Source organism: Manis javanica, chromosome 11 (genome assembly GCF_040802235.1).
Source record: "Manis javanica isolate MJ-LG chromosome 11, MJ_LKY, whole genome shotgun sequence".
Taxonomy (NCBI): Eukaryota; Metazoa; Chordata; class Mammalia; order Pholidota; family Manidae; genus Manis; species Manis javanica.
Window position 1 is genome coordinate 47,691,066 of NC_133166.1, and position 15,627 is coordinate 47,706,692.

Here is a 15,627-nt window from a genome sequence, read left to right on the forward strand (position 1 = left end):
CCTGCCTCCCTAATCTCTACACCATAATGCTTAGAAAAACACTGCCAGGCGCTAACAAATTATTTTAAGTAATGTTCTAAAACCATCCACTTATCCAGGAAGTTTATCCTGTAAGAATGGGAACTTTCTTTGGTTTGGTGGAAAGTGAGGCCACTTAAATAAATATGACATTGATGACATAGTTTTACCACCACAGCTTTTCATCACCTAGAGAAAGAAAAAGAAAAGAAAAATCTCAGGAAAATGTTTGACAGCAGTAAGGATGTTAAGCACCCCAGTTTTTGTAATTAGTTTACACAGTAGTGAAAATCATTACTGGACCTCTTATTCTGCTCACAGGTGTTAGCTTAATATTGTTTGTTCATAATGTTATCATGCAACAATCACATACTTCCAGGTAACTCTAGGCCTAAATATCATGTGTTTGCAAATCCTCTGAGGGGCCTCATGCTAGGCTGTACCTTAGCCAATCTTTGACCTATAACCAGAAGGGGCTGGGCAGTGTTGAACAGAGATCTGGGAGGTGGGAGGTGGTGTCACTAAAAAACCTGGCACACGTCTGTGTTTGGTTTGGTTACTAACTAGTTTCAATTTCAAACACCTTCCCCCCCCCATTTTATTTAGTTTTTTTCTGTTGTTTCCACCCAATACTTAGACAGCAACAGGAGCCACTAAAGTTGGGATGGGTCTAACATCTGGGGAATAGCAAGGCTAAAATGCCTGGCCCAGAGTACAAACTGCCACTTATGTGGCTGAGCCAGGACAACCAATGTAAACATGTAAGTTAGTCCAAATGTGCACACACTCATTTTTATTTTAAAACTTATTTTGCATCTTGGTAATTTCTTCCTTAAAAATAGCCAAGGAACCCTAGTGTTTTGCCCCCCCCCCACTTTTTTATTTTTACACAAATTGCTATTTTGGAAAGAAATCATAATTATCCAAGCATGGTAGGTAGACCAAAGACAAGCTGCTATTTTCCAGTGTTGAAAAAAGTTTCAAAATAGTACCTGGGAGCATCATCAAAACCAATGTATCTCCCTACAGTGCACTTTCTACCAAGTGTCTCATAAACAGTGAGTTAAAACTGAGAAATAGTGGCTATTTTTTACTAAATGCCACTTAGGTATTTCCTTCAAGAACAGGGACTACATCTGTCCTTCCAATCCTTGTCATGCTAGGCATGGAAAGAAGATGCTTCTACTTCTAAAGTCTCTGGATTTTTACCTGAGTCTAATCTTAAGGATTAGCCACGTGTTCGTGTGTTTATGCTAAAAGAAGCCAGAGGTGAGTCTAGTTCATCCACCCCCAACCCTGCCTCCAGAACTTGTATGGATGAGTAAGTCTAAGACCCAAAATGAGACAATTTCTTTTTTCAAAGCCTCATGACCGGAGGCAAAACCAGAATATAGGTTCCTACATTTCCTGTGTTCTTCTCAATACAAACTGGTAATTAATGTGTGTGGCATACAAACATCAGTCTAAAAAAAAAAACACAAGAAGATGGCAGAATGCAAGTCTAGAAAGAACTTATCTTCCTTACCTAAGATCTGAAGAGCATATAGCAATGTCAACTGGGACTGATTTTGTCCCCCAGGTATTTTTTATTACCACACTAAAGCGGTCATCTAATGAATAGAGGCTAGAGATGGTGATGAACCTCCTACAATGCACAGCCAGGCCGTGTCACAGTTAATTCTATGTGTTGACTTGACTGGGCCAAGGGGTGCCCTGATATTTGGCTAAACATTATTCTGGCTGTTATCTGCGAGAGTGTTTCTGGATGAGATTAATATACCCATCTGTAGGCTGGTAAAGCCCACTGCCCTCCCCATTGTGGGTGGCCTCACTCTGTCTCGTATGTTGGAGGTCTGAATAGAACCAACAGAGTAAGGGGGAATCCACTCATCCTGCCCATCTCTAGGCTGTGACATCAGTCTTTTCCTGCCTGGCAACTCAGACCCAGACTGGAACTATCCTTACTGGCTCCCAGGCCTTCAGTCTCAGACAAAAACCTACCTCAGCTCTCCTGATGGTCAGGCCTGTTAACTTGGATGAGAACCGTATGCTCTCTTGGGACTCAGCCTCCATAACTCTGAGAGTCAATTCCTTATAATAAATCTCTTATATACATCCTATTGGGTTCTGTTTCTCTGGAGACCCAAGAAAACAGAACTGCCCCCCCATGGGCCGACAAAGAATCTTGCAGCCCAGAATGTTAATGCTGAAGTTGAGAGATTGTGACGGACAAGAATACTGACATTTCCATCATACAGATGTTATATGTAACAATTAAATTTACCATTTTAACCACTGTTAAGTGTACAGTTCAGTGGCATTAAGCACATTCACATGGCTGTGCAACCATTACCACCATCCAAACACAGAACCTTTTTCATTTTTCAATACCAAAACTCTGTACCATTAACCAATAACACTCCATTCCCCACACCCCCGTATGCACCATTCTTCTTTCTTTCTCAATGAATCTGACAACTCTAGGCACCTCATATGAATGGAATCATACAGCATTTGTCCTTTTGTGACTGGCTTATTTCACTCAGCATACTGTCTTCAAGGTTCATCCATTCATGTTATGTAGCATGTGCCAGGATTCCTTCCTTTTTAAGGCTGAATGACTATTCCGTGGTATGTATATGCCACATTTTATTTACCCATCTATCCATGGACACTTACTTGGGTGGTTTCTTCTTTTTGACTATTGTGAAGAATGATGAGTTACCTCCTGAAGACTGTGCTTTAAAATCTTTTGAGTATATACCTACCCAGGAATGGAACTGCTAGATCATATGGTAATTCTGTTATTAAATCTTTGAGGAACTCTCATACTCTTTTTCATAGCTGCACCTATTTACATTCCTTCAGGTACATTTTGAATGTCAAGGCTCCCAATATTTGAAGTTTTCTTCTATTTTTCTCTCTCTGCTCTACCTTCCTCCCCATACACTGACCCTTTCATGAAGCAGATAGTGAGCCAATACTTGAAATTGGAGCACCCTTAAAGAAATCCTAGGGAATTTTTTTTTTTAATATGAATAGTCACCCTCTTAATTTTCCTTGAAGAAAACTTCTACAACACATCTTAACCACGATGAATAACTGTGGAGAGGTATGGAGAACAGAGGAAGGCATACACCTGCAAACCCAGGAGATGACCCTTTGCCCAATCCATTCTGAAAACCACCTCTGACTCCAGTCTGTGAAACCTGATAGAAATAATTCCCACATCATCTTGAGTTTTCTATGTGACACCTTCTCTGAGAAAAGGAGTCTTACAATTTTTGGGATCTCTTATTTACATGTACTTTGTGGGAAGAGATCCTGGTCTTACCAGGTACAGTAGTACTGCTGAGTAGACTTTTAATCCAAGTACAGGCATTTCCATGAGTGAATCCTTGGGGAAACGTCATCTGACGTACTTATGCATGGGACTACAATAGGTCCAAAATGTTCAGTAAGAGTTTGAATCCCAATTACTTTGTTCCCACAGAGACCCTTAGCTTGTCCTCTTTTCTAACTAAAAAGTATGGTTTACATGCCTCCCTGGAACTGTTTGGAAGGGTAACTTGGTACCATCTCATGTGCCTCGGACTTGAGTGGTTCTCAAAGTTGTCCTGGAGAAACTGCTCTCAGGACTAGCAACACGCTACCACCTGGGGATTTATTAGAATGCAAATTACTGGGCCCCCTAGCCCCCAGGCTTACTGAATCAAAAACTCTGGGGGTGGAGCCCAGCTGAGTTTTACTTAGACCTCCTCCTGGTGATTCAAATCTACCTTAAAGTGGCACAGTTGAGAACCACTGCCTGTATCTTATGAAGGACTTTTATATTTCTGATACTATTTGGACTTCACAACAACCTTGCGAGGCAGGCAGGACCAGGGTAGTGTCCCTTTTCACAACTGGGGAAACTGAGGCACCTGAAAACAGTCACTTGGCCCACCTAAAGCAACACAGCTAAGGAAATGGAGAATTAGAACAAATGAATGTTAATATCAGGTAAAGTGCAGGGCAAGAAAAATAAATGGGTTATCATAATGAGCCAAGTAGTCAATTACACAGAAGAGGCAAACTAGAACCCAGAGGTTACCCAACCTGAGTGAAGACACACAGCATCTTAACTGAAAGCTCATTCTTCATCAAACATTCCATCTGAGCAGTGAGCCTCTAACAGTAACTACCTCCTCAGTGATAAGTCACTTTTTATTCCTCTGAAACTCAAGTAATTACTTAGCTTGGGACCTACTAGGTATTTCACCAAAAAATGGGCAAAGTTGACTAAATAGACCACTCTCATCATTAAACAAAAAGCCACCTCTGACAATAGGGAAAGAAGGTTAAGGATACTGGTGAGGGAAATTAAAGATGAAGGACAGTGGACCTTCATCTGCCCAGAGGAAAAGAAATGAATAGATGGTGGAGAGAAAGTAAAGGATCAAGGAACTTGAGGTTTTAATAATGTTGGAAAGTTTATGTAGTGACAGTCATGTTGAAACTGAGTTAATAGTAGGCTGTGGTCAAGAGGTATTCACAGTTTTGGGTGCTAACAAAGTCCAGGATATGCCCATGAGAAAGGGCTGATGTGGAAGTGAAAGAGGGTTCACCATATGATGGAGAGAAACGAAATGTGAGATGAGGGTGTCGGGAGGATTATCCATGTGGGTTAAATGAATAACAACTTACGGTCACATGGGGTGGCAGCAATGGGACGATCATGAGGTGAGCACATGCCTCTTCTCTAAAGGAGACCAAGAGAGAATCCAGTAGAATCCAGTCTCAGCCAAGGATCAGAACTGAAGGTCACACACCACAGAAGGAGTAGAGATTTTAAGTGAAGATGGAAGTCTGATGACCTACAGGTAGCAATGGCAGGCAAGACTTCAGTGCTACTCTCTTAATGATGCCGGAAGGGAAGAACCTGAGGATGTAGGAAAGTGGTATCAACCCAAGAAGGAGAATTTCAAAGAACATGGGGCCATGGTTTGAGGTGGAAAGGAGTGCAAAATCAAATAAGTGGAGAAGAGACACAAAACCCAGCTCCAACACCAGCTCCTCTGGGAAGTCTACAATCATAGCAGAATTACTTCTCAAAGACCAAGTCTGTTTGCAGTCTGCAGGCTGTTGGCAGATAGTCTAAAATGCAGGAAGGCTTCTTGATGGTTCATCCTAGGCCAATGAAGAAAAATGGTCTTCAGAGGGAAGCCACAATTCATCAAAGGGGAGTAGTAATTTATTCTCAAATTACCCCTGGAAATGCAACCTTGAAAATCTGATAAGAGAAAAACAAATTGGGTAAGAAGCCAAGTTACTGGATTCTTTCCCCTTGGGTTCAGATTAGGGTATAAGGAGCCACCCATCAAAAGAGAAAGGTAAGTAGCACAGACCAGACATTTCCTATGTGCTGGGCACTGTCCTAGACACACACATGCTCAGTCATTTAATTCTCACAGAAGCTCTGAAAGATAGATATTAATTTCAAGTAAGGGAATAAACTGAGGCTCAGAAAGGTTAGGAAACTTGCCCAAGGAGACTGGACAAGGTGCTTTGTTCACAGACCAGGATGCATCAGAAGATAAAAAGGAAGACCTAGAGTCTTCCTGAAAGAAATCATGGCTGACCTCTGGTCCCCAAAGCCCCTTCTTCTGCCCCCTTACTTCAGTGCGGATCAGAGTAAGATGGATCCTGAGAGCTGAGTCAGGCAGCCCTGCGCCTCTCCCCCAGCTACACCTCACCATTGCACATTCATTTAAGACCAAGGCACATGGGAGACTCCTTAGTTACACTCTACCCCTGAACGCTGGAGAGGCTGGAAGTCTGAACTAAGGTAGGTGGTCTCTGAGACTCATTTGTCCCACTAAGTAGTCTATATATCAAAAGAGCCTGAGACTAGGGCAATACCACTCTCTTTCACTAATTACTTGCAATTCTGTTAAGTAATGGTGGAGGATTATTAACAGTGAAATACAGAAAAGTTCAGCATTTTACAAATGTACATATTAATATATAACTTTAAAGTTGGAATCTCACACATGAAAGGCTGTTAAAAAACATGTACATGTATGAATTAGACACACATGGATGTTACATTAAAAAAAGAACTGTGAACAGCTAGAACATTAAAAATCACCCTTTCATGATAAATTCCAGGGCATATTCATACCAGGAATCAGACATATTTTGTTTTGCACCACATAGTTCTGTAAAAATAAACTGTCATCACAACATCCTTGTGGTAGTAAAAGGCCATATTTGCCTGCAGTTAAATCCAACAGCAGCTGCTCTTTGGAAAAAGACGGCCCAATAATTGGCTTCTTTCACCTCTGTTAATCACGAACAAAAGTGTCATTCAGTTTCAAAATGGACAAAATGCTCCAATGGATGGTCAGCTAGCTGAGCCAATGGGGTGGAATAACAATAACCCTGTAGCATTTTCCTTTTTCCTTTTGTTTGGTCTTTCAAAGCCCTTAATTAAGACCTGCACAAAGCACCCCCAGAGGCTTTTTTCAATGAGGCATTACACGCCTGTTTTCTTGTATTTAAAGAAAAAAAGTAGCAGGGATTTTCTGAAACACATTAAACAGAATACACAATTTCCATTTATTTGCAACTGAAATACTGTTAAAATTTTAGAGCTTAAATATTATCATCAGTAACAAAGCAAGTTCTTTCCATCTCAGGCTTGGGGAATGAAGGGTGAAAGAGGGGTTGTCCAGGGGGGACGCAGGGAAAGCAGGGGCTGGAGCAGAGGAGAACACCAACTTGAAGAAGTGATGTGAAACCATGTCTCCAGAAATAAAACTATTAGCAGTTATCATTTAGAAAGATCTAGACTGGTTTCTTAAACCCTTCAATAGCTTAACATAAACACACTGAAAGAAACAGTAAAATTCATAAGACAGTCTTAAAAACTAGATAACTGAGATAAAGGGGAATACAAGCCGGAATTGAATCTGCTTCTTAACACTCCTTAAAAATCACACAGAAAAAGATAAACTATTTTTATAGTTAAACAATCTCTCAAGAATGTTGTACAGCTCTATAATTGATTTCTGACTCTAATTTTTTTTCTGTCTTGGCTTTAACAAAGCTTCACATAATTATGTTGGATAAGAATCAAAATGTCTAGCTTTAAAAATAACCACAGCCTAATTAACTTTTCATTATTCAATTTTCTTTTTTGCACAACTTAAGAAAGGATGTTGTGCTCATTTTCAAACGCTCTGAAATACAATCTTTCCGGGTTTTAGACTGGTTTGAAAATACCTACTTCTGTCCACAATTTGTTCTTCCCTCCCCCTCTTGCAAATATCCTGAGTGACAGCTTAATGTGACAGCTTTCCTGCCACAATTCACCAAAGGGGAGTGGCAGGTAGAGTTCTAGGGAGAACAAATACCTAACAAAGCCATCATTCTGGGGAGTTACTTCCAAACTGTCAATCCAATCCATCAAGTGGAATGTGCTCCACTATTCTCTTGTAAATGTACTTGTTTCAAACAAGGCAGAACTCGGACAGCTGCCCTGCAGAAGACGAAATGACCCAGCTCAACTGTCACCTCTGCTGCAAAGCCTTCCAACTCCCCAAGGAAAAGCAAGTTCCTTTCCTTTTTGCTCCCACAGCCCTTGTTATCCCTCTTTACGGCACTCCCACACTGTATTTTATGTGTGTTTATGTCTGTCTTCTCCACCAAACCGGATCACCCATGGAAACCTGTGAGCCGGCATGAGAGTGGAGGAGGGCACAGGCTCTGGAATAAGACTACTAGGATACAAATCCTGGTTACAGATTATTAAACTTATGACTTTGGACATGTTACTTAAACTTGTGCCTCAGTGTTCCTAGCTTAAAGTGAGGACCGAAAGTCCCCTTCTACAGTTGTGATGATCCAGGAGCAATGTAAACTGAAGCTCTTTGCACAAGGCCTGGCACACACCAAGTGTTGGATCAATGTTCAAAGGAGAGAAGCATAGTCCTTATTTTGCCTTCTCCCCACAGTGAATACAGTAGCACAGTGGAAGAATAACAGGCACACACTGGATGTTCATGGTATTAACATTTGCAAAGCAAGTTTATTAATAAAACGTCACCCATTAAAATACAATGTCCAAAGGCAATCATTCCATGTCCTTCAATTTATTCAACATTTAAAGAGTATGTTACATGCAAGGCACAAATACAGCCAAGAAAGGAGCTAAGAAGATCCTGAAACTTGATTCTTGTCCTCAGAGAGCTTCCAAGCAGCTCTGAGCAAGAGGTTATCTGGAAATATGTCTATTTAGTAGATGTGTATTGGCTGATGTATTTTTACAATATATTTGACTAACACATACTTTCTCAACAGTGTATTAAGTTGTCTAATATTTAAAGACTTACGTACAACCCATGTGTCTCATTTCACTATGGGAAGAGAAGTTAAGAGAGCTTTGGATGTTATATTTCATATAACCCTGTAATTTAACAGGGTTTGTAATTATAATTGAACAATTCATTGAATCCTGTAGCTCTTACCAATGCTTCATGTTAATATAGCACATGCACTGGTTTGGGGTCCATATCCTGTGTTTCTGTGACAGCAGTTATCACTCCCTGGAGCGCTGTAAGAGTCAAAACTATTTATGCATGAAATTGGAAAACTTGGGTCATAAACAAATGTGTGGCAAAATCGTTTCCATTAATCTGTTTTCAAAGACTTTACCATTAAATACAGAATCACCTGCAAATCTAGTAAGACCTTTTTAAATGAAATCATTACTAATTTAAAACTATTACTAAACTAAAACATCCAGAACTTTAGTTGTTCTCTAGTTGAAATTATCTTTATGGAAGCAAAATGATTTTGATTCACGTATGTTCATGACTTAAATTCTTCTGTCTTAAAACACTAATTTCATGAGAGTATGAATAATGAATTAAAGCTACTAATATATGTTTGCATTTGCACCCTCAGGCAGATTACTGCATCCCATTCTATTCAGGGAGAGTAATAATAAACTCGTAGAAATTAGCTCCTTAAGCTAACCACTTGCACAGGCTTCCTGAGAACAGGCAGGGGTACTGCCTCTTATCTGTCCTCTCACCACAGCAGACCAATGAACATCTTTTCTCACTCACTCATGGATATCTCAAATTCAAATAAAACAAAAATTTTTAAAACACCATGATAATAAACTGTGGTTGCATTTTTAATTTTTCCACACAAGTATACAAATAGGGCAGTAGGGGTGTGGGGAAGAACTCACTTAGTTGACAATACCAACAATCTAGGTCAACTAAGTTATAAGAATAAATTAAACTGCATCAAGAATTTTGTTATCTTTGTCCAAGAGAAAATGGTGCCCATCACCTTTACACTATATAGATATTTATTGACTGTCTGTAGGCAAAAAATGCCTACTTAAATATAATGAACACTTAAATATCCCTTCGAGTTTAAAAAGGATATTGAATTTATTATAGTATCAGAATAATTAAACAGAAATCTATTTCAATGATTGTGTGAAATTTTGAAAACACCATTTTCAGCAAAATTCCATTACTTGACATGCTACTAACAGAAATCAAATGGCAAAATGTCTGTACTATATGGAATATTTGAAACTCTAAAAATACTCTAAGAAATATATTACAGGAGGACTTCCATTGTTTCTGCTGTGCTTCCTGACCAATTCTTTTAAAAACTGGAACTATTTTATTACCTAACTTGTCTTCAGTAAGTGTTCCTCCAATTTCTTTCTTACGTTAGCAAAATGATTCAGTTATCCTAAAAACTGATAGTTTAAGGTATTTTAAAATGTCTTTTAATAATGGAAACTGAAAGGGGGAATCTGACTACATAAAACACCTCTTAAAAAATATTTTTAATTAGCATGGTAAGTGTGATATCTTGCTTTGTAATGGTGTAGCTATACCCCCAACAATAGACTTGCACATGAGTATTTTATCATAGAATATCCAATTACCCTCTGATGCCACTGTTATTCGAGACCATCTCAGAGAAATGGAGCAGTTAATATTGCTGGGAAGGGTTAAGAATTTTAAAGCTGGGTGACAGGGGCCTCAGGAGTAAAGCTCTAAAACTATGCGGCCAAAAATTAAAAATGATATTAAAGAAGCCTTGTAAATTGTCAATAGAGACATGGGCCTCATTACTCTACTTGAAACAAAGCCCTGGGTAAAATTAATACTTTCAATTCCTCCTGCAGAATTTCAATTCCACAAACTTCCACTTGGAAAATGCAACAACTTCCGGTAACACTGTTGCTGTGAAATAAAACATACTCTCACGGAAAATTTTTCTCTCATTTCCGTTGCTTGCTTTAAGGGCTCCAGATGCAGCTACATCTATATTAACAACTAACCAAATTACAACAAAGACTTCTCTTGGTCAACCCTGCATAAACTTCTCCATTTCATCCAGCAAGTCTGATCCTTACATGTTGACAGTGACACGTTACATAAAGATCTCTTCTATTCTACAACTATGACTACATGGATGCCTGGCAAAAACATTTTATTAGACTAAAGTTTTTTAGTTGACATAATTGTTAGCTTAAAATAAGGAATGAAAGTTGAAAAAGATGGCCACAAGAGAACTACTTAGTACCATTTAGTCACGAAGTTTTCTTCGTGCAACTTCAGACTGATGTATCACACCACTACTCTAATGAAGAGCGTCCACCAGTCACATCACTCAAGAACAGAGGCCTGAGTCCCTGTGTCAAAGGTATAAATTATGGTCAAGGACAGTGCCAGGCACTGCTGAGCTTGGAATTGCGTACTGAGCAACCATGTTGTCCCAAACAAACTAAATGCTTAAGAGGCTAAAGGGCAGTGGAGGCAATTATTGGAAGGAAATTTCTCACTAGTCCAGAAAGGAATAATTAAGTCTTTGCATGCTAAATCACATCACTGGGATTAACAATGAAGTAATCAAGTGTAAATGGTGACAAAGACCATCTGTAGGATTCATGAAAGGAAATTAAGGTTGTGGGTAATCTAGACTATTGTTGCTTAAATACCACAAAAAATTAGTCCAAAAAACTTCATTCATTTACCCTCTCTTTATACAAATGTGTGTGTGTTTTGTGGGAGGCAAGAAATTTGTTAATCCAGCAATTAAGGCAAATATACTGAATCATCAAAAGTAAAACATCACTCAGCTACTAATTCACAGGCTCCAACATCAATCCCCATCCTACTTAGACTGTACCAGGAGTTCAGTAATGAAATATCTCTGTAATAGGAGATACACAGTGTTTTATACAAATATATGGCTCAGCCACTGAAATGATAAACTTCATGCATACTGTATATATTACACTTTCCATGCTGAATTCACACACACACACATACAAACACACACAATGGTGGAGGGGCCAAGAAGTAGGGAAGGTGGACAGAAAAATGAAAGACACACATATAGTCTCCCAAAAATGCTCAATAGAAATTACAACTGGTGATGCTCTAAGGGAGCCAAATAGTGTTGCGCTGACAGTTAAAAGGCCTAGATTCAGACATTGGCTCTGCAACCTCGAGTTATCATCTCACCTCAGAGATTCAGTTTCCTCATTTTATGTAAGGAGTGAGGCCAAGACTAAGATTTTTACTATTTCTCAATATATTTGCAGCTATTGTTTGAAATAATTTAAGACTCACCAGATGTTGCAAAAATAGTACAGAGCTCATATGCACCTTTTACCCCACTTTTCCAAGTGGCCACATCTTAACATAACATTAGCTGAAGAAGGAAATTTACTTTGGTACAATACTATTACCTAAGCAACAGACCTTCTCTGTATTCTTTTTATACACTTTCATTTTTTTAATCACAGGTATGGATTCATGTAATCACCTCTACAATCATAAGGAACTATTCCATCACCACAGAAAAACATGAGCATATTACTTTATTGGAAACAAAGCTCTGCACAGAATTAATATTTTCAATTCCTCCTGGAAAAGTAATTTCAATTCCTTCCAAAAAATGGACACATTCAATTATACAAACTTCCACCTGGAAAATGAAAACAGAACTTCCTGTAATGTTGTTACTGTGAAACAAAAAAACCTCTCAAACTACACCTACATTAAAAATAAAAAGAAAGCAAAGACATCTCTGTCATCACTGCTCCATCACTCCCTCCTGCTGCCCCTTTACAGTCACACGTCCTCCCACATCTAACCCTAGCATCCACTGACCTGTTCACCACCACTAGATAGATAAAAATTAATACTAGAGAGGTTAAGTGTTTTGTCCTCTGCTGGAAGTGTTCCCTGCTCCTTAGAAGGTAGATTTGGACCCTTCTAAATCTTAAAAGTCCTCTGGTACAGTGGTACCCTTGAGATCTATCCATATTCTTGCATGTGTCAAGAGTTTGTTCTTTTATTGCTGTGTACTATTCCACCATATTGATATACCAGCTTACCATGGAATATTGATTTTATTCTTTTTATTTTTTAACTAAGTTAGAATTATGAGGTGGGGAGGAACTTTTTAAATCTTGTTTGCTATTGCTTCAGAGGGTTCATATTCCAAAAGCTACTGTCTTAATCACTCCACTTAAGCCTTCCCTGACTACCCTACTTCAGTGGGGAGCCCCCTTTATCCTGCTTTATTTCTCTTGACAGTACTGAATATTACCTGACCTTATATGTTTGCTTACCGTGCTTATTTTTTGTTGTCTACTGCCATTCCTACCCTACCCCATGCCAGATAAATTATGTGATGGCAGGGACATGATCAAATAACTGTGTTCCCAGCACCAAGAGCAAAGAACAGTTCCCATCACAAAAAGCACTTAGTAAAGATGGGTTAAACAAGTTAATTTGTTAAGTGCTGACCTGCTGTCTCAGTATTACTTCAAAATTGAAAAACTGTGGATTCCATGAACCATTTATACAAATATTAGTAGCTCTCAAAACAGTTTTGAAGCGGTAAAATTATTTGCATAAAAAAATGCTTATTCACATCACATCCACAAAGTATCTCCTATAATTTCAACAAAGTACTGGGCCCATAAAAGACTGGATAAAAGATAAAGAGCACAGGAAATCTTACCATCTGACAAGCATCAGCCACAAGAACACAAGTCCAAAGTCTCATTACATGTTAAAGGTTTACAGTCAAAGAAAAAAACTAGTCTGATAATACTAGTGCTTCCTTTTGCCTTGTTTTGTTTTTAACATACTCTGGAGGGCTACCAGTGGTTCTGGGCAAGTCAGACAACTAAATGTAACTGATCTCTTCCCTGTTAGATTGAGAATTTGAGCCAGATCAACCATTTTCCACCAGTTCTTAAAAGAAGTGGACTGAAAAGGGAGGAAAGATCTGCAAAATATTAGCAAGAACTTAGTGTTATTATTTATGTAATTTAAAGGGTCAACAAATAATAGGTATCAGTTCTATAAACATGTAAGCTTAAAAAATGTCCTTGGAGGAAACGGACTTTTAGTTTCCCCCATGAAAAGACCGAGCCTCTTTGATGAGTGGCTCATAACACATACAGGAGATTTAGGACCACTACACGAGAGGACCTTTACGATTTAGAAGGGTCCAAGTCAACATTCTTAGGAGCTGAGAACACTTCAAGCAGAGAGCAAAACAGACTTAACCTCCCCAGAACTAATTTTCAACTCTAAAACGAGCAGTTCATGATATCCATGACACGCATGACAGATGAATGCCTACATCCAACAGAACACTAAAGGACACTGTCATACAATCCCTCAACCAAATAACCCTGGTCTGAAAGACCAAGATCCCACACCCCGCCTACTAAACCTCATTTATTACCTGGGTGCCCTCACCCCTGTGGTCTCTCCATCTCTAGCAATGGAGAGAATTGTACAGCCTGTGCTTTAGAAGGCTGTTGAGAGTATTAAATGGAAAATGCATGTAAAGCACTTCACATAATGCTTGGTGCTCACTAACACTTATTATTATTAGCATCTAAGTTCATAACAAGATGATGATGAAGGTTTAGCTGAATGGCAAGACCTTAAAGAAACTCATCACGATGAAAACAGCAACAGAGGTGAAATGAAAAAGGGAAATGCTTCCAAGAAAAGAAAACCTGAGGCGTCACCAAGCCAACTGCTCAGGACGGGGCTGGCTTTTACTGGTAGATTCAAAATCAAAACTCTGGCCACAGATTCAATCATGAACAGCCCTACTGCTAAAGGAAAGAGCACATAGATCCAATAGGAACCCATCCAGTCTGTAAAATATTAACAGCTTAATAAACATCAGTTCACATGATCAAAAGTGTTCGAGTTAACTAAAGAGTACCAACTAAATTAATACCAAGTTGACTAAATTAAATACCTTGGGGGGAAAAAAGGCTCATGGGTGATTCACTTTTATGCTGACTTCCCTACAAAAACATCTTCATCAGGAGAGGCAGGAAATTCCAGGGAGTGAAAGGGGAGGGTGGCTATATGGAAACCATCATACCGCACACTTAGCTTTTTCATTGACTTCGGGGTTTTAGTTGAAAGAAGCACATTTGGAAATTTGTTCCTTAAGAAACAGAAAAGTGAGGATCTGATCCTCATATAGCATCTCTGTGAATTCCACAAAAGAAAAGGCAAGCCAGAAGCACATGGCTGAGACTGATTTTCCGGACACAGGAAAACACTGTTAACCTAAAAAATGATGTGAAACCATTTAAACAAAGAATGCCCAAATACTTTTTCTTAATTTTAACTTTAATTTTTAAAATTAACTTTTAATTTTTTAATGAGACACTTTTTTGTTTTATTTCTGCTATGAATAAAAGGTAACTTAATTTTACACAGTAAACCTTTGAATCTAAGTCACTCTTAAATCAACTCATAGTCTCCTACTGGATGTACATATGTAGATATAGACATGCTTTTTGGATGATTTTCAGTTCTGATTTTTTTCCCCAATGATAATCTGTAGCTTCTCACCACTTCATTTCTCATTTCACTTTTTCCTCTTCTAATAAACTCTCAACTATCTAAGCAAACTACAGGATGCACAAATACCGAACACCTGAGCTTCAAAAACAAACCACCACCCTCTAACTATGGGGTGTTCAAGAAACTTATCTAATCCTTCTGGGCCTCGGTATACTCAGCTGTAAAATGGGAACTATGCCAAGGAGCTAGAATGATGGCCGTGGAAATTATAGTGAATGTGTTTAATTGGCCTAATATGCAAGTAGGCCCAGCAATTCCTCACCAAATTACCTTTTTTTTAACCAGTCTTTCCAAACACTGATATACTAATAATTCAAAGTTTGTTCATTCTAAGCAAAAATGCTCCATTTTGGGATAATCTCTACACAAGTCCTTGGAGATAGCATAGTAATTGCTGGTATCAAAGAGGGTCTGTATCCCTTAAAAAACAGACATTTAAACAAAATCAGCTTTTTTAAATCAGCTTTTGCTAATACTATACTAACAATATATAGAATCTATAAGTAATTAGTGATATCAACTTCAGCAAAACTCTAAGACATTAAAATCCAGACTGACATTTTCTTATTAACATATACTTACCCTATGACCCAGGATCTCATGCCTAGGTATTTATACAAGTGAAGTGAAAACCTACATTCATACAAAAACTTCTACATGAATA

At 38.6% G+C, this 15,627-nt stretch overlaps 1 protein-coding gene across 4 annotated transcripts in view; it reads right to left on the reverse strand.

Moving 5' to 3' along the window:
* The window catches only part of LGR4 (leucine rich repeat containing G protein-coupled receptor 4), a 101,112-nt gene that overhangs the window by 73,816 nt on the left and 11,669 nt on the right, over positions 1-15,627 (reverse strand). The window contains exon 1 of one of the 4 annotated variants that reach the window (XM_037012058.2): positions 4,705-6,104. The exons of the other annotated variants lie outside the window; for them this stretch is intronic. The gene's annotated coding sequence lies outside the window, so the exon portion shown is untranslated. Of the gene's footprint in view, positions 1-4,704; positions 6,105-15,627 lie in introns of those variants that run through there. 4 annotated transcript variants of the gene reach the window in all.